Source organism: Gadus macrocephalus, chromosome 23, assembly GCF_031168955.1.
Source record: "Gadus macrocephalus chromosome 23, ASM3116895v1".
Taxonomy (NCBI): domain Eukaryota; kingdom Metazoa; phylum Chordata; class Actinopteri; order Gadiformes; family Gadidae; genus Gadus; species Gadus macrocephalus.
In genome coordinates this window covers 8,332,014-8,351,281 of record NC_082404.1, presented here as the reverse complement: position 1 = coordinate 8,351,281, position 19,268 = coordinate 8,332,014, and the positions used below count along the sequence as shown (strand labels likewise).

Here is a 19,268-nt window from a genome sequence, read left to right as displayed (position 1 = left end):
AGAGACTGACAACGCAACTAGTCCCTCGTGGGTATGTAGCGGTTTTATTTCGTCTGATTTCGAATAATTGCCAGTATCTATCAAACATTTTGCTATTAAACGTCACTTATTTGACCGTCCTAAATGTATTTTCTGCTGGCATTACCTGCATTGGTTTCAATTGTAGGAGGAATACTCCAGATGTCGCCCTAAGCCCGTTTATATTTGCCGGCGGTGAACGTAACATACGTTTCGGTCGTTTGCTGAAGATAATGTAAAGTTATAAAGTGAAAAGCTGTTACAAACGTATGCAAATTAACTCAATTGCATTGTTTTTTTCCTACGTTTGATTTTGTTCGTCGACATTACATTGCAGTTTATAAGACAACCTGTCAGCAGCATTACTGTTTCAGTAATGGTTCGAGATGTCGTTACTGTATTTACGGCGGCGGTTAATTGCGTTACTAATTAGACTTTGGGGACTTTTAATGGTTACTATGAGGTTACTACGTGGAACTTGGGGAACATGTCAGAGGAATGTTCAGCTAACGGTATCTGAGGCTCGCGTCCCCGCCCTCGCTCCTCGCGCACATCTCAAATATGAATCACTCCGTACGCACGCGCATTAAGTCCTCGCTAGAGGAAGCAGCGAGCAAGTCATTCAGTCAGTACGGGGTAAGTACATAAAAAAAAATACTCCACATAGTACAAATGTTCCGATCAACTGTTGTGTCTCATAGTGCTAGCTCCTCGGTATTTCATCGTGTTGTTTTCCTGCTTCGAGGAGCAGGTATTTCACTGATGTTAAACGGACTGTAAACGGGGACTTTAACACAGGCGGCGCTACTGTATCCCAGTACCACTTGGATTCATGCATGCATGCAATGCCCAGTAATGGATGACTTCACTCTTTCCGTGATATTGCCAGCCAAGGTTTCAGAAAATCGACTAGAAACGGCTTGGTTGTTAAAAGTTGGTTTCCTGGATACAATTAAGCCTGTGATGCCAGACAGCGCTTATACGGTTCATGATTGTGAGAATTAAATAGCCGTTGGATGCGCCAAATCCCAAACCAAATCTCTGTTTGAGACAAAAATGATTACTCAAATCTAAACGTAGGCATGTCTTGTTTTCATTTATTTTATCCAGAATGATTAAAAGGTTTGTGGCATTTAAGGGGGCGTGGCCACGTCTCTTTTCATTCATTCATTTCTTTCTTACGAGACAACACGATCCCTTTTGTTTATATTCCCCATGGCGTAGTAATAGAAGAATACAAATATACTTTTGATACATTCCCTTACGCACAGGTGAACAACACCTGAACAGTGGCCAGTATCCTATTGTCAATAAAGTTTTTTTGAGGGATGACCGACAACGTCATCATTAGAGATAACCGAGAAATTAAAATCCGCCACGTGAATACAAGAACGGACACGGTTAAGGATGCCTGTGGGATCTTCCTTATCTACACCACGAGAATAACTGCTGCCTGCTGTGAAAAATCACGGCCATTGCTCTCACTTTATTTCCAATAAAATAACAGCATCTTAAACCTAGTCTTGGTGTTAGTCTGCCTTTGCTAACACATAAAATACATATTTTGCATTTGTACCTGTTATGCAATACTTCAATACAATTCAGCTTTTGGAGGGAACTCTTCTCATCTTTACTTTTATCATCATCTCTGCTCAGTTGCTTTATGTTCTCTTGGCCAGACAAAGTAAAACAACCTGTCGTCAAGGGACCTGTCTGGACAACAGACTACCTCTGTGTCTGTATACTTCTGATACTTGAAAGCCTACCGTGACGCATATTTCGCAACACAATTCGCCTTGCTTCATGCTCATTACTTGGATTGAACATTGAGGACATTGTTTATATATTAACTTCCTGATGCTTCTCTTGACAGATAAATACACCTAGAGGTTTATCCACAGACATAATTACATTCTTGGGTCATCCAGGAAAGCCCCAACAGTCAGGTTTCAGTATGAGATTTATTTATCCCATTTATTTATCCCAAGTCTTTTCATGTCCCATTCATGGTAAGATAATTAAATATAAATCATTTATTTTCATGAAGTAATAAATTCAAGTTGCGCTAATTCATTGTGTAGTTAGTTAATTAGGAAGAGGAATTTCTGAAAAAAAAGTGTTGACTTTTTTGTCTGATGCAGGCTTATTATACACAACATATAGGCCTAGTTCAGTGTAATGAAGTCGCTATAAAGTTGAGCAAGGTGAACCCCTAGTTCCCCTTCGTAACAGTGAACCTTGTAGTGTAGTATTGTGTGGCTGCTGGACTAGCTAAGTGGTGTTTAATTAACAGTGCTTTGGCAGCAGTAAAGCGATGGGTCGCTTAACAGTCTGCAACAAGAGGTCTGACGGCTCAATCATCTCATTATACATGGGCTTCATGCTGCTTCTCTGTCTGTCTGTCTGTCTGTCTGTCTGTCTGTCTGTCTGTCTGTCTGTCTGTCTGTCTGTCTGTCTGTCTGTCTGTCTGTCTGTCTGTCTGTCTGTCTGTCTGTCTGTCTGTCTGTCTGTCTGTCTGTCTGTCTGTCTGTCTGTCTGTCTGTCTGCCTGCCTTTCTTTCTCTTTGTCTATCTGCCCTTCTTTCTCTCTGTCTGTCTGCCTTTCTTTCTCTCTGTCTGTCTCTCTTTTACTGTCTTTCTTACCCTGTTCTTTGATTTTATACAATGAGGGTTCGGTAATAAGATGAATAATATAGGGTCAGACACACTCATCCCACCAAAGCCAACAAGCACCACCAAGTCTGGCACACTGATCCGTCACTCTACTGCACACTGGCCTGACGGTATTTGTTGGGACAATGTGTAAGCACCTTTGCAAGGCACAATGTTTCTCCCTCTTTCTTTTTTTCTTTCTGTCTCTCTCCCCCTATCTCTCCATTCTGTCTCACTCTCTCCATTCTGTATCTTCTGACTATTCTCTCTTCCCCCCTCCCCACATTGTCCTTAAACTGTCCTTCTACTTCATATTGAGAGAATGGCATTAGTGACCATTCGTTAGGTAGCATGACTAAGCATCACAAACGATGACAATCATGCTGCTAGGGTATTCTGAAAGGTACTTGAAGCAATCCTCCATGTAAGTGGAGGATCGCCTAAGTCTCCCTGTAAGCAAGAGGTGTTACCTTTACCCGCTCCTTAACAGCATGTCTCTATTCATTCTCTAACCCCTAGCTTCCATCTCTATTCATCCCCTCACCACTCTTCTGGCACCTTAAGGACCTGTTGCTGATAAACATGTCCTAACCACTTACGTGTACACTCTCCGTGTAATACTGCTGGATTCATGATAGTCTATTCTCAATTTTAAAAGCCTTAAGTCTATTTAACAAACGTCTTGATGAGCTTCAGAGGCCCAAAGCGAGGGCGCAGTGAAGGTCTCGGAGACTGCTTGTGGATTCCACAACCTCTGTCTTATCCAACTTTCCAGGCATATGTTAAAGTCTCTTTTCATTGTCTCTCCCACCACTGTTTGAGCAGCAGCTCTACAGTAGTCCAGCTGGAAATCCTGTTTACACCCCAAAACTTTGGCTTTGTTGGAGAACTGTTTGGTTTTATGTTCATCTGGCAGCATACAGAGCAGTGGCAGTAGTCTTTCATGTTTATATAAATGCTTCATGGTTTTTCTGTTCTTATAGTTTCTCGTCTGGAGGAATGCAATTGCTCTTGTCTGCAAATAGCACAGTCTTCCATATTGCAATCACACAACTTCACTTTTCCAGATCCACGGATAGAGGGCCAGGTCAGTGCTACTGTGAAAGGAAATATATTTGAATCAGGTTTTGTTTTACATGATCAATCGCTGTCTAAGGAAATAGCTCTTGGACGTTAGATTTTCTGGTTTTGAGTTATTGGTTATGGTTTGGAGATGTTTGGCCCATTTATCTTTTTCTGGAAAAATCACAACACCATCATTGTCCAAATTGGACAAAACTGTATGTTATCACCCATTTAAGTTACTGTGAAAGCAAAGTCTGGAGTGTTGGGTTCCTTTCCCATCGCTGGCCCCACAGGGCCACAGGGGGTTGGAAGAACAGAGAGGTGCAAAGCGGTGCATAAACACTTTAGTGAGAGGCTACCTGGACCTTTTGTACCACCGGTATCCTTAACACCACTTAATGAGTGTCTACCTGGACCTTTTGTAACGTAGGTGCAACCTGATCAGGTGGCAGACACGCCCAAGCACCATAGCGGCTAAGGTTAACCATCGGGCAACTGAAAGGCCAATGGTGATGTTGGAATGATAGTGCAACTCGTTTGTTCTGCTGATGAGTAGTCTTGGGGTCAGGGTGTTGGACTACCTGTAGGCGTCCTGGAGATGCCCCACAAAATGCTCCGTAAAGTAATGTCTCTGAATTACTTTTAGTGATTCGTGATGATGGTATGTTAAGCACATTGAAAAAAGCTTGCAACGTGGTACATGGAAAATAAATTAAACTCGAAAATATCCAATCAACAAAAGATGGCAAAAACAAATATGGACCCTTTTTTTTTGTGATTGCCTCACCTATGTCGAGCTGGTATAACAGAACTAAGCATCAACATAACATTCCAATAACAACATAGGTATACACCCTCTTATGCCAATCAAATGCTGAAGGACCCAATCACATCCCTCCTACTTATCGTCCCACCCTAATGTCCTGTTTTACTTGGAAATACCTCAGATCGCAAGATAAGCTCTGGAAGCAAGAATGCACTCTTCACATAATCTGCAAAGTGTGCTAGCCTTGTTGCTAACTACATTAGTGTTCTGATTGGTTGTTTTCAAAGGCCCATTGCTAATCCAAACCCTACAGAATGGGTTTGGACAGAATGATTCATGTAATTATGTAAAAGTCACAAGTCACGCACCATTGTATTTACAGTTGACCCAACAATAATAGCTCAACCCAAACCTTTGGTATCTACCATCTACAACCCCGTAGTCCAGAAGGGTGATGTCATGGTCTTTTCTAGACCTTGAGGACAATAGATGGCCCTTAACGAGGATCCCTCCAGCTGGTCTGCTCATCCCTCTGCAGCCCCAAACAGTTGCTGTATCACAGGGCTCAGGCCAAGGATTTGGACTCCACTTCCACAGCCACTAGCATTGGCCAAGAGTCCATCCCAAGATGCTGTTTAAAAATGAACCCTTGAGCATTTGGATTGTTGTACAGAGCTGTATTGGCTAGAATAGGTCTGTAGGGGTGGTTTGAAATAGCTGCTGTTTTTGTCTTCTTGCTCATCTGCAAAAGCCTGTTATGCCCCGGGAAAAAGGGTAAACAATTATAAGTTGTTATTGAGTAAATATCCACAAATAAATGCCTGTCTCCCAGGCAGCTTTCTGTTTATCCTGCCCTCCATGGCGGAATTAATCATAAAACAAAGTGGTGACTACTATTTACCATTTAGTAAATAGCTCTGTTTACTGTTTACCATTTAGTGTAGACGCGTCGATCGAAAGAAACTTACAGTGATTCAGTTACTGGAAGTGGTTAGAGCATCTTCCTCTAGGAACATTGGTAGACACTGCATATTAGGGAGCAAACCTAGCAACTTTTAGCCGGGAGTTGAACCGCCTAGCTAGTCAGAACACTATGAGGTTGATGTGTTTGGTTGGTAGATGATACTTTGTTTCTGATCTTAGTGACATGGTGTGAGAGATGATTAGTGAGATACTGAGTTAGTGTCATATGCCTTCAGGAAGCTACATTGATAAAAGTACTGCCATTTAAAAGCGTTCACCTGTCAACCCCTCATCATCTTTGCCATGGCTGTGTTCTAGCCACTGTATGTTGACATGTGAACAGCGAGTCCCCACATCTTCCTCGGGGAACCCAGTACGGGGCAGAGGCTCAGGGGAACCCCTCCAACCCGAGTCCCCCCCTAGTAGCCCGAGCCTACACGCCACCAGAGCTATTTCCAGCAGGAGGGCTTGTCGCCAGGCAGAACTATCAACACCGTCCAGTCACCATAGAGATCAGTAAACAGGGCAGCTGCATCAGAAACAGGACCTCCGGGTCCTGTCCTAGCCGGGCTGGGTCTCATCAGAGCCCGGCTCAAAGCTAGGGTTTCCCAACCTTTTTCCAATGGAGACGCCTAATTTGCCGCTGAACTCTTCAGAGATTTTTGGCTTAAAAGCTTTAGATATTTGCCGGTACATTTTTGATGTAAAATAGGATAAAGGTCCCTTTAACAGATTGCGTAATACTTCTCAGCCGCAAACACACTACTACTGAACTACTTCACTGTGCCGGATGTTGTTTGGGTTAAAACACACAACTATGTCACAAGAATAGGGCCACAGGCTATGGCTGCAACAATCACTTGTTTACATAGTCGTTAATCTGACGATTAATTTAGTTGTAAAGAGTAACCCAAGTCAAAACTTATGTGTGTTACTATTTCTTTAAACCTACCCATTTATTTTATAATGATTTATGAGCCAAATCTTTCAATTTAACCGCAGCATTAACCAGCCAATGATGGTTATTTGTGCTTGAAAAATTACCTATACGCTTAATGGATTATCATGTCCATCGAAAATATATGAATCGTATTGCAGCCGTATGAAGGTTTAGACCGACTGCTCCAGGCAGTGCTGCGCAGCCATCAACCAGCTGTCACTACTCTACACATCTACTAATGTACACATCAGCTATGTACTTAAAATTAATACTTACTCGTACCTATTCAAAGCAGTCCAGATGAACATCCTCTGAAGTGTATAGAAAGTTCTTTCTTGCATTATTTCAGATATCACGATACATTTTAGTATGCTTTTACTTAATGATAAGGATGATACAATATAACTCATGTTGAAGGGGAGTAAATAATATATAAATCTATTTTTTTTTTATTGTATTTATAGCATGTGCCATTTTTTCAAAACATTAAAATTCCAAAACAGGAAGCTGAAGTTCACCACGTGAGTCCAAAAAGGGTGTTTTTCCAGATAAATATACCCCAGAGCTGGCAGTAGGTGGAGGGGGCAGGTACAGACTGTGACGCAGTTGAAACTATGCAGCAGAAAAGCAGAAGAAGAAATCCAGCTTTTTCCATTATTGCGTGGCCCAAGGACACGCAATACACTTTATGTGCATTGGTCACTGTTTAAAAACAGACTTTCCACACTACATTCTGATCTGTCTTTATAGTCGACTGTGTTTGGGTTGTGGATAATGCTATTATCAGATCAGGGTCTGGATAAAGAAATGCCTCAGGCTCAGCATGGATCTGCTGGCGAGCTGTGTGCGAGTGTTTACCCTCCCCACAAAAATCTTGCGGGAGAGTCATGTGATGCCCACTGCGGGGCTGAGCTCATAACCGTCATCACAAATTTAGTATATACATTTTGTGTTTTTTTTTCCTGCTGAAGGGGACAAATGTGCATATGGTATGCGGTATGAAATTAAAAATATCGTGTAGTTATCATTATTGACGGTCCGCTAACCTTGTTGGTCAAGGACTTCTCAACACTTAACTGCTATTCACTGAGAGAGAGAGAGAGAGAGAGAGAGAGAGAGAGAGAGAGAGAGAGAGAGAGAGAGAGAGAGAGAGAGAGAGAGAGAGAGAGAGAGAGAGAGAGAGAGAGAGAGAGAGAGAGAGAGAGAGAGAGAGAGAGAGAGAGAGAGAGAGAGAGAGAGAGAGAGAGACCAAACCGCAGGTCTATTTTCAACATGGGAAGAAAAATACCCATACTGTCCCAACCCTAGGCACTGTGGGCACCCACACACACCTAGCAATATAGACATGCACATCTTAAAATATATGTTCAGCTCAACTGTATGTGTTTACTTTGTTATGGGGAAGGACTTTGAGTACTTCAGAAAGCACAATCTAATGTAAGTGTATAATATTTCCGTTACACTGGGATTATACGAGAACCAATTTAGCAACATTATAGCATCATGACGTAAGTTAATGCCCCCTGGATAGCTTTATCTGTTCACCACCAGACCGGGTGCTCACTCTCAGTGGCACCATCATCAAAGGAGAGGTAAACACTAAACCACAGACGCACCCCTTGTCAGCCTGCCGTGGTGCGTGCCAGTACTACACGTGTTCTCTAAGCCAGCGTGGAATGCCTGGTTACTTGGTCCAGTGCTAAGCAACACCTTTAGATTAAAGGACTGCCTTTTGTTCAGCGTGAAAAACCCGCTGACTTCGCTATTGATTATTGTATGGTTGTGTCATTTTGAACCGACGTCAGACGCTTAAATTATTTTCTGGATTTAGATAGTAGAATTATCTATTGATCTCTGAGCTGTCGTCTACCACATCAAAGGCTCTCCACCTCATCCATTCATAGCGTAGGATTAGGGTGTAATTGACTATGTGCTGCTAAGTCACAGATGTGTAATAGAATGCTATCAGCAGTTATTGAAAGCCTTTAAACTTAAGTACCAGGAGCTGAACATGGATTTCTGAGATTCTTTAGTTATTTGTTGTTTTCTGTGTTGTGGTTCTGTGGTTCAGACTATAGTTCTCTTCCACCACATCTTCTCAGATGGGGTGAGTTGGGAGCGGAAAGAGGAGGGCTTACAGGTTAATTTGGTGTTAACGTGGGATTCCATTGGGTTGACACTGAGGCTATTCAGCCAGGCTTTGGGACCATGTAGACAGCTAATAGGCAGCGATCTGTCATTGTCTTTGTCTGCAAGTGCAGGTTTGGTAAGTAGATGATGTTTCCTAATTCATGTGAAAGAATGAAAGGATTTGAGTGAGTTGTGGCTTTGTTTGAATCTATTTCCTGGTTGCATAATTGCAGTTGTGGCAAAAACATTTGCGGTTCTCCTTTACCATACATGTGTATCAGTATCAATTTTGGTGTGAATCAGACATAAGTCAGAGCTTATCATGAACTAGAATAGTTAAATTGTAATATACTTTTACATAATTTCAATACATAGCTGTATTTACCTAAGGGGTGCCAAGGTTTGTCCAGAGATTTAGTCACAGGATGAGTCAACCACCGGTAATTTATATTATGTCAATCTCGTTTATTTATGTGTGTGTGTGTGTGTGTGTGTGTGTGTGTGTGTGTGTGTGTGTGTGTGTGTGTGTGTGTGTGTGTGTGTGTGTGTGTGTGTGTGTGTGTGTGTGTGTGTGTGTGTGTGTGTGTGTGTGTGTGCGTGCGTGCGTGCGTGCGTGTGTGTGTGTGTGTCTATTGATTATTCTCCAAATCTGTGTTTGAGTCAGTGTGTGAGTATGCTGACTCAGTGTGTGTGTGGTGGTCACATGGTCCTGTCAGCAGAGGGGAAGAGGAAGCCCTGAGGAAGAAGGCTGCTCTTCTCACACTATGCTGCGCCTGAGAGGACACTCTGCTCTGCGAGCCGGCGTTTAACCTACCACTCTCGCTCTCTGTTTGCTTTGGTCTTGAACTCTGATCGTTGCTCACTCGCTCTCTCCCTCCCTCTCTTTCTCTCCACAGCAGAGTTCAGAGCTGCTCAGCGATGCCAGCGCTGCTCCGTCTTCAGTAATCCAAGGTAAGGGAGACACCGACCCAGCCGGTCCATAACCCTTCACAAGCTCCCCTCCCTTCTACTGGTCTCTTCCACCACCACCTGCTGACACTCGTTTACATGTTTTAATTCAGGGTCTTAAAATGATATGTGGAATGCAGACGGGGGGCTGTGTGTTTGTGTGAGTGTTGTTTTAAGGTGACTAAGGTAAAGTTGACTTTAGGAGTGATTACGATATTAATTTGCTCTGTATTTGTATAATGCATTTTGCTTAAAGATTGATTCTCAAAATTCTCAAGATTCTCAAAATGTGATTCTCAAAATGAACATCTTAAAAACAATTAATTGCAACAGGTAAGCCTAATAACTGCCAGAAAGTTTATTTTAGAGGTTTTCTCACCAGTTGAACAGAAATGGGGTTGACATAGAGTGGCTGATGTTTTGTTTTGTGCTACCATACTCTGGATACCCTATTGCCCTACTCAACGTCCCTGGATGGAGGGATCGCCCTTCTGTATTTCTTCTCATCTCAGGGTCAGGGGGTTTCGTATAATGGGGGGCCCTTTGAGATTGGAACGCGTGGTTATGTGGAGTGGAGGCTGTGGAATAGAGGCTAAGGAGAGGTTTATGTGGAGTTGAGGCTGGGGAGAGAGGTTTATGTGGCGTGGAAGCTGGGGTAAGAGAGGTTGAGGTAGAGTAGAGGCTTGGGAGAGAGGTTGATCTGGAGCCTGGGGGAAGAGAGGTTGAGGTAGAGTAGAGGCTTGGGAGAGAGGTTGATCTGGAGCCTGGGGGAAGAGAGGTTGAGGTAGAGTAGAGGCTTGGGAGAGAGGTTGATCTGGAGCCTGGGGGAAGAGAGGTTGAGGTAGAGTAGAGTCTTGGGAGAGAGGTTGATATGGAGCCTGGGGGAAGAGAGGTTGAGGTAGAGTAGAGTCTTGGGAGAGAGGTTGATATGGAGCCTGGGGGAAGAGAGGTTGAGGTAGAGTAGAGTCTTGGGAGAGAGGTTGATATGGAGCCTGGGGGAAGAGAGGTTGAGGTAGAGTAGGGATGGGAGAGAGGTTGAGGTAGAGGAGGGATGGGGAGAGAGGTTGAGGTAGAGTAGGGATGGGAGAGAGGTTGAGGTAGAGTAGGGATGGGGAGAGAGGTTGAGGTAGAGTAGGGATGGGAGAGAGGTTGAGGTAGAGTAGGGATGGGGAGAGAGGTTGAGGTAGAGTAGGGATGGGAGAGAGGTTGAGGTAGAGTAGGGATGGGGAGAGAGGTTGAGGTAGAGGGGGGATGGGAGGGAGATTGGCGTGGGCCAGTGGCTTGGCAGAGGTTGATGTGGCGTGGAGGCTTGGGAGGAAGGTGGAGTGAAGGCTGGTGACAGAAGGCCGTGGATTTGTTGAGGAGATTGGTCCACAGGGAGGAGAACTGGAACATGGCTCCCCAGGTCTGGGCTTGGTCCTTGTGTGTGTGTGTGTGTGTGTGTGTGTGTGTGTGTGTGTGTGTGTGTGTGTGTGTGTGTGTGTGTGTGTGTGTGTGTGTGTGTGTGTGTGTGTGTGTGTGTGTGTGTGTGTGTGTGCGTGTGTTTGTGGTTACCCACCGACCTCTCTTCCGCCCATCCATCTAACTTCTGGGTCAGGGTTATGGTTACCTTCTGTCATGCCTGGTTTAGAGGATTTATAAGGTTTGCTTATAGCAATGGTTTGCTAAATGCCAGTTCCATTTCAAAGAGCAGTAATTTTTATTTTGCAGTTCTTCAAAGCACTCACTGCTCTGCTCACTGTGTGGGTACAACCATGCAGTCCTCTTGTCTACTTTGTATTTATTTAGTTTTGTGTTATGAGGACCTTTGCGTTTTCTTGTGCTAATGATAACTGATAATGCTTGTGCGGTCAGCATCAAGTTGCTGCTCTATTCTCCTCTATGCTAAGGACATCAGCTCCTATCAATGGTGCCTGTCCTATGGATGAATGAATAGAGGGGGGTTGAAAGAAGGCAGCAGAATGGAGTTTGGGGTTAGATAAACCTGGTGAAGACGAGGGCACTCGATCTGCGGTGAGCAATCAGGCCACTATTTTGGCACCATGAATGGAATAACATTTCCTACACTCTGGCTCTACGCGTGTCTCACGAAATCTCCGGGATGAATCAACACAAGAGACCACGGATGACTTTGTTACTCAGGAGAGAAGCTTCTTCGAGTCTCAATGAACCAAGCCCTGAGGTTTACTTTTTATTGCAAAAACATCCAAGACGAATGCTACTATTTTTGGTCAGGCATTTTTACAGGCAGTTTAAAAAGAGGCCCTTACTTAACTGTTTTTTAAATGATAGTTTGTGCTGGTCGCCCTGTGCGTGCGTCTGTGGTGTTGACTCGTAGGCAGCGCCACTTACTGTTCTCTCACAGACAGACCACAACAAGGGTCTGGTCTCCACGTGGACCGAATCCCGCAGCGTGGTCAGGGGGTAGGGGTTAGAACCTCCTGTTCCTAGGCATTCTCTTGCTCTCCTACCCTCATTAGCTCGCTCAATTACTATCCTGCTCGCCCGCTCTCTCTCTCTGTCTCTCTTTCTTTGTCACTCGCCCTCGACCCACCCCCTGTGTTGGAATGTCATGAATTGTTTAAAAATACAAATCGAGCCAACGTTACGAGCCTGTGGTGTTGTTTAACTTGTGGGCATGTGGATTTAAATCCCACTTTAAAATACTTTTCACATGCTCTGTGTTATTCTAGTTTAGGTTGGTTGGAACAACACGGCCAGTTGAACAACACATTCTGTCATCATCCACATAGTTGGTCTCCATTGGATATTGAGGCATCCCGTCATCTACTACAATGCAGTTCCGCCACTGTTACAGAACCCTTTTTCAGTATAAAAGGTGAAGTTATCATTGTTATTTATTTTTGTACTTTTTTTTTTACATCAAACCGTATCTCAGAAGTGAGGTTGCCTATTTATTTTCATTCAGTACATTTTTCAGACGTGCCAATTTAAGTGTAAATCCTTAATTGGCAATTGGGCTCAGAGTCTCCCGGTATAGCGGCCAGGTAGACGGGAGCATGTGAAGGTTGTGGGACCCAGTACATGGGAGAGTTCCCTGGACAAACGTCACCAGAGATGCTGGGCCGAGATAAATTCCCAACTTGACCTACGATTGAACGCACCGAGTCGGACCCCGAGCAGGGGGTCCGAGGGAGGTCAACCTTCTTGAAGGATTATTGCCAAATCTTTCAACGACCGGGAGAGGGATAATACTCTAGGCCTACCCATTCATACAAACAAAACCAACCCCTTGCTCTACGATGGCCATAAGATCTTCATCAGCATGGATATGTCCACAGAGCTGTACCCAAAGTGCAAGAAATGCGCTGCACATTTAAGATAAGATAAGGACATAATGTTCTGTTCAGAAGAAGCAACAGCCAAATTCATGGAGTGCATCGTAACAAAATATCGAGAGGGACTTGTCTTCACCTTGATTCTCGTCCAGGGGCTTTGAAAATAATCTTTTAACCCAGCTGATAGCATAATGTTTGGGAGTGCTTCCACTGTGGCCTATTTCATTTAAGCAACAGACTGCCTTGAGCTCTGGACATTGTTCAATGTTTAGCTCTAATTCATTCCAATGCTTATCTTGTATTTTTCTTTGTATTTTACATCTACAAAGATATCTGGTACACTGGATTTAGGCGTCTACAGGCCAAATATGAAAGAGGGAAAGAAAGTGCTCCCCTGGGTGAAATAGAATAGGGTTTATTTTGAAGTCCTTACACTATATATATGGTGGTGGTTAGTGAGGTCCCCCCTTCACTTTAGGCGTCTTTGAGTGTTATTAATTATTATTATTCTTCATGTTTAACCTCTGTTTTCCTTTTATTCCTAGTCTGTTTTACATAGTTTTGAATGATGACTATATGCTCTGTAAGGTGACCTTGGGTGTCTTGAAAGGCGCCTCTAAATTAAATGTATTATTATTATTATTATTATTATTATTATATACTTAAAAGTGCCATGACATGCTGTTTTATGGATGCTTTAATATAGGTATTAGGGGGCCATTAACACAGTATTCAAAGACGTTCCCGAAATGGTGCAGAGTTACAGCCACTCCGAGCCAGTCGCACATTGAGCTTCCCCCAAATGCGCTGTTTTGGTGTCTGTAGCTATAATGCAAATGAGGAGGAGCGAGGCGGGTCAAGGAGGAGGGTGGGGGTGTGGCTCTGAGCAGCTTGCAGCCACGGTACCATGCACTCTGTTTACAGTGGATGCATCGCAATGGCGAGGTGCACACAGCCTTTAGCCGTGTCCTGTAAATATTCTAGAACACACGGGAGTCCTGGAGCTCTATATCTAAATAATATCATATAGCCTACATAGATATCTATATCATATAATATATATTATCACGGCCAAAAGCTGTGTGAGCCGATATTATGAATCTCAAACGACCGCGTTGGGTTCTCCGATGTTCCTGGTTCTTCCACGTCCACATCAATGTGAAGTAGACTGAACCGCGACAAGGAGGAGAAGGGGATTGTTGCCGGGCAGCGCTTAGGCACCTCCGCGTTCCTGGTAGTGTTTCATCGACCAATCACGAGGTGTTTTGAAAGGCATACAGGGTTTCGCAAGGCATACTACGAAGCACAGTCGCAAGGCATACTATGCTTTCCTTCCTTAATGGCAATTTTACCTCTCTAATTAGATTTAGCAAACATGGAGCCCCCACTTGGCTAACGTTAGTTCTATGCTACCCGTACTTACTACTAGATCTTATTTTGAAACTTCTGTTTGAGAAAATCGGGTTCGGTGTTGACAGTGAAAGTTAGGTCGGTTTATAGAGTTTCCGTTGTCCGGTTATTTCCGGTCATTGACCCGGGAAAAAAATGAGGAAGACCGGAATTTCTTAATGTCCCTGGTCAGAAAGACCAATGTAAATAATTCCTTGTACAATTTAAATTCTGTTTAAATATGCTGCAGTGGTCATTTGTTTAGCCAATTCATGTTAAACAATGAGGGTTTTGATTGACCCGACCCGGCCGAGTCGGGCCGGGCCTTTGATCGAGCGTTTGTGTTTTTTTTGTTTTTGTTATCATTGCTTTATTGGCCTAATCTGAGGAGAAATCTATGCCATAAACAGAAATATTATAGGCCTTTATTACACGGGTCTTCTCAATGCCGTGGAACGCTCCGTTCACTTGCATGGTAGTAGTCCGGTAACTTGTCAACCCCAGCGTCTTCGGTTGCTAAGCGACGTCAACGTCTTTGGCGGACTATTTCACTGCTGATCAACACTACGAATGCTGGTAACGAATAAATTGTAAAAAGACACACCATGTGAAGTTATTTTCCAAATAAGATTTGAAAAACTTTGGAAGTTAATTTACAACACTAATTACATGGTTTTTGAGTAGTACACTTTGATATTTTAATCCAGTTCAGCGAGAAAGGCGACGAAGAATAAGAAGGGGGCGGGCCAGGCAGAGTAAGGGGAGGAGCTTACTGCAGTGTGACGACATAGGAAACCACATTCCAAATCAGCGCGCTTGAGCCTCCGTTTTTTTCAAAGGCGAGCAGAACACCTAGTGCTCGTTTTACACCGAGCGCAAGTTTTAGCCACTTGGGGACCATAGGCAGGCTAGGGGAACTCATATTTATGTTAGAAAACCTCATAAAGTGAGATTTCCATGCCATGGCACCTTTAACAAACTGGCCCAGCATATAGGCTTCTCTCAGGAAAGAAGGACGTCTTGTTCTTTTTTCTTCTCTCCTGTTATCTTTGTGATACATAAGTAGGCCTAAACATCTACAATTGTTTTATATTCTCTCACAAGTAACACATTAATGCTAAAATGTATTTCCATGACTATGATTACGTATGTTGACCGTGTATGCTGCTTCACTTCATGAAGGAAACCTAGAAGGAATTGGAGCATGCAACACTTTTACCCTAAGGTGGAACTGATAAAAGCTATCCCTTGAAGGCAAAGGTTTGCACATTGAGTTTTACAGGTGCTTTCTAACACAGATTATGTTCATTCAAGGACATAATTTAGTCAGCTTTTAAAATATGTAATAAACCGAGTCCCCTACGCTGGCCATCCCTCTTAAAAAGATTGATAAGGATCCGCTACTCTGCATCGAGAATGTTGACCATAAAATGATTTAAATACAGTGGCTGGATACAGTTATACAGGATCTAATGCCCCAGAACAGAGAAGGTTCATGGGAGGTAGGTTATCCTCAGACAACCTTCAGAGATTTTGAAACGTGATTGCACAAACTCATAATGTCAACTCTCCCATGCTGCTAGCAGCAATATAATGGATGTACTAAGCCATTTCAATTCTGGTCCAGTATTCATGTCTTGGATCACACAGTTTTACAGAAAAAGCATCTGGCCTGATATCTGACCCTCTCTGTCTGGGAACAGGCACACCACAGGGATGCCCACTGTCCCCCCCCATATTCTTACTACCATTAGATTGTTGAAGTTGATGTTGAATTGAGGAAAATATTGAAGAGGAATAGTGGTTACAGATTGTTTGAAAACGACACTATGGCTCAGACAACTAGAGACACACGCTCTTACAATTAATGATGCTACATAGAACATACAGAAAAACTGTCTCTGTCAACTTGGTAACTTCAATGTTGGTGATGCAATCCAAAGGAAATTCAGTAATCTTCAGCAAACATTTCTGCAAATGTTTTTTTCAGGTTGCGAAAGATAGATAGGTAGGTAGATAGATAGATAGATAGATAGATAGATAGATGGATAGATAGATAGATAGATAGATGGATAGATGGATAGATGGATAGATGGATGGATAGATAGATAGATAGATAGGCCTAGATAGATAGATAGATAGATAGATAGATAGATAGATAGATAGATAGATAGATAGATAGATAGATAGATAGATAGATAGATAGATAGATAGATAGATAGATAGATAGATAGATAGATAGATTTGGTAATATCAAGCAAGTAGAAGAAGCTATTCGGTCTTAATTATTCTCTCCACAATTGCATTGACGGCTCCCTCTTCTTACATCAACACACTCATTTTTACTATTGTGTCTAGTGTCAAATTTATAGCATCTCCTGAACCCTCCCGTTTCCTTGACCTGTCAGCCATTTTGTTTGATGTTAACGTCAATATCAGAGAGATGGTTTAGCCCCTGGTAAAAGTAAAGGATCTAGGAGGATTCAGATTACAGAGCCTGTCCAATTGAGTAAGTAGATGGGCGCTGTGGTCGTCCTCTGTAGTCGAGTTGAGCTGATGTGGTCCAGAATGTCACCTCGTTCTGATTGGTCCTCCCGGCAGGCCTCCTAATGGTCCCACACAGTCCAGGAAGAAATCTCTCATTGAGCTGTGTGGCAGACGTGGCAACTGAGCGAAGACTTGACCAAGGTCATCAAAGGAATTGTGATTCGGAAAGGCTTGACTTTGATAGCGGCCTCCGTGGAGTTATGCTACCTTTCCAGATAACATGATCCATGGTTAGAGGGTGCAGATACAATTTGTTGTTCTTTGTTCATTCATAGGAAAGGCCATGAAGTGACAAATTTAACTAGATGGTGCATTTTCTGAAAAGACTGTGATTGCATTCTCGATGGTCATGCAAACACTCATATTTTATTTGATTTTTATGCATCAGCTTAAAATATTTTTGTCAAAGTATGTCTAGAGGTCAATATATATATGTATATACTTTTGTTTTCACTGTTCTGTTCCATGTGCATAAACTAACAACCGATGATTCTGTGATATCTATTTAAAGGCACCCAGTGCAACTTTATGTAAACATTCAATGAAAAATAAACATTCAATTTCTAGTCTTTTTTACACGTAGTAAGTTTCAATAACTCCATACCATTACATATCGACATTCAAGGAGCAAAGATGAGACGTCGTTGTGTGGTGAGAACTGATAGAAAATCGTAAACAACAACAATCGCCGGTGGGGAGAAGCCATTTTTCCATTGACTGGAAGCCTGCTTTATTTATTGTAGGTTACAAAAAATAAAGAAAATGGCGGCATTGTTGTTGTTATCGATTTTGTATCAGTTCTCACCACACAACGACGTCTCATCTTTGCTGCTTAAATGTTGGTATGTAATGGTATGGAGTTATTGAAACTTACTACGTGTAAAAAAGACTAGAAATTGAATGTTTATTTTTAAGCCTCGAAAGTTGCACTGGGTGCCTTTAACCCAGCAATCAGGCCGCCACTTATCATTCTGCCAAGAAAATATGTTGTTATCATTGTTCTAGGTTATAATGTACTTCGTATCGGTCGGCTGGAGTGACATGATGACATTGCTTGAGCTTTGAAGCCTGATCATATTTCCGCTCTACATTTGTTTTTCTTATGTCTGAAAGTATTGGAGAGGAAATGCAAGCTGTAATAAGCTTGGTTGAATTGACTTAACTAAAAATAACATGCCCTCCACTCTTCCCTTATTTTCCTTAAATGTAAAAATATATTTGTAATATATTTATTAAAATGCGTTCAGTCATGCTTTTGTTGCTATAATGAGTTGTAGCAAACTTCAAGGTATACATTTTTTTAATATGGATGACGAGAACATTTTAAAAGGTTTTGCCGCTTAATTGCAAGGAAAAGATTTAACCTTGGGGAAGGTTGCCGTAATTTGTTGTCCTGATTCCCTTCCCTGAATTACGCGTGGCCACAGCATATTGGGCTCTTCATGTCCAATAAGGTGTGGGATTTCGTGGTCTTAAAGCCCTCTTGTAAAACATCCAGGGGGAAACAGCACACACAGCCACTTATGGCTCAGCACCCAGTTGATAGTGGCCATGTTATATCAGCACTCTTATCTGTCTGGTCTGTAAATGACGTTGGTGGTGGGCCTGAGGAGCTACTGCTGCCTGTCTAGATCACTGACCCAATGGACCTGCGGGTGTAGATTACGTCTTGTCGTTTGTAGCGCTGTGACATTGGGCTGTGACCAGTGCCACCACTTGGTAAACACATTTATATCAAATAATTTAGCAGACACTTTGATCCAGTGACTTACAAGTGAGGCTGAGAGCAATCAAAGTATACAGTGTTTTCTGCACTGGCGTGTCCACAAAAAACTCACAGTGAGATGTGTAGACTTGGCCAGTTGTTCTGTTTATTTGGGCCGAGGTCCACCATACTACTGGCTCCTCATCCAGGGCCACCGTCTTGGACCAGTCCTCCTTAAATGGCATCCCTGGAGGCCTAACATGAGCCTGTAATGGCTCCTAACGGCATTACAGAAAACGTTATGGGTATTTACTTTCGTTAGAAGACCTTAGGATTGATTCCTTCCCAGAACCTGGTCAATACATTCAGTGGTGTTCTTGAACACTCTGTGTTGTTGAGGAGTCCTTTGACATTCAATGATTGTGCAGTCCTGGAATACTGTAGGCTTTGTTGTCCTTGGCACGCAGAACGCCTTGGCGCCTTCTCCGGTTTCATTGACACGGAATTGTTGTGCATCATGAAGACAATGCCATTATATGTCTGCCCATTTGGCACCTAGGCACTCCTAGCATCTGCGTGTGTGTGTGGTGGTGGGGGGGGGGGGGGGGGGGGGATCATGTCATGTGGGCCTGTGAAGCCCTCTGAGAATAGAATAGTGATTTAAGCGGCGTACAAATATGTGTCTTGATTTGCACACAAAGCATTAGGACATACTCCCTCAATCATTAAGACAATTTTATAAGATCAAACCAGAGTCCTTCTGTGTTTTGTCTTGCCCCAGTATATTGGTAATCTTGGTAGTAAAGCACATTACAGATACTGAGCACCAAATATGTGTTGTTGTGTT

The 19,268-nt window shown here is 42.9% G+C and overlaps 1 protein-coding gene across 6 annotated transcripts in view; it reads left to right on the top strand.

Moving 5' to 3' along the window:
- The first annotated feature begins 12 nt into the window (after positions 1–12).
- The window catches only part of slc4a2b (solute carrier family 4 member 2b), a 49,292-nt gene continuing 30,036 nt past the window's right edge, over positions 13–19,268 (top strand). Inside the window, exons 1-2 of one of the 6 annotated variants that reach the window (XM_060044716.1) lie at positions 13–31; positions 9,430–9,484. The gene's annotated coding sequence lies outside the window, so the exon portion shown is untranslated. Of the gene's footprint in view, positions 32–557; positions 655–8,569; positions 8,670–9,244; positions 9,485–12,174; positions 12,321–19,268 lie in introns of those variants that run through there. The other 5 variants (XM_060044714.1, XM_060044715.1, XM_060044717.1 and 2 more) reach the window with 5 other exon arrangements.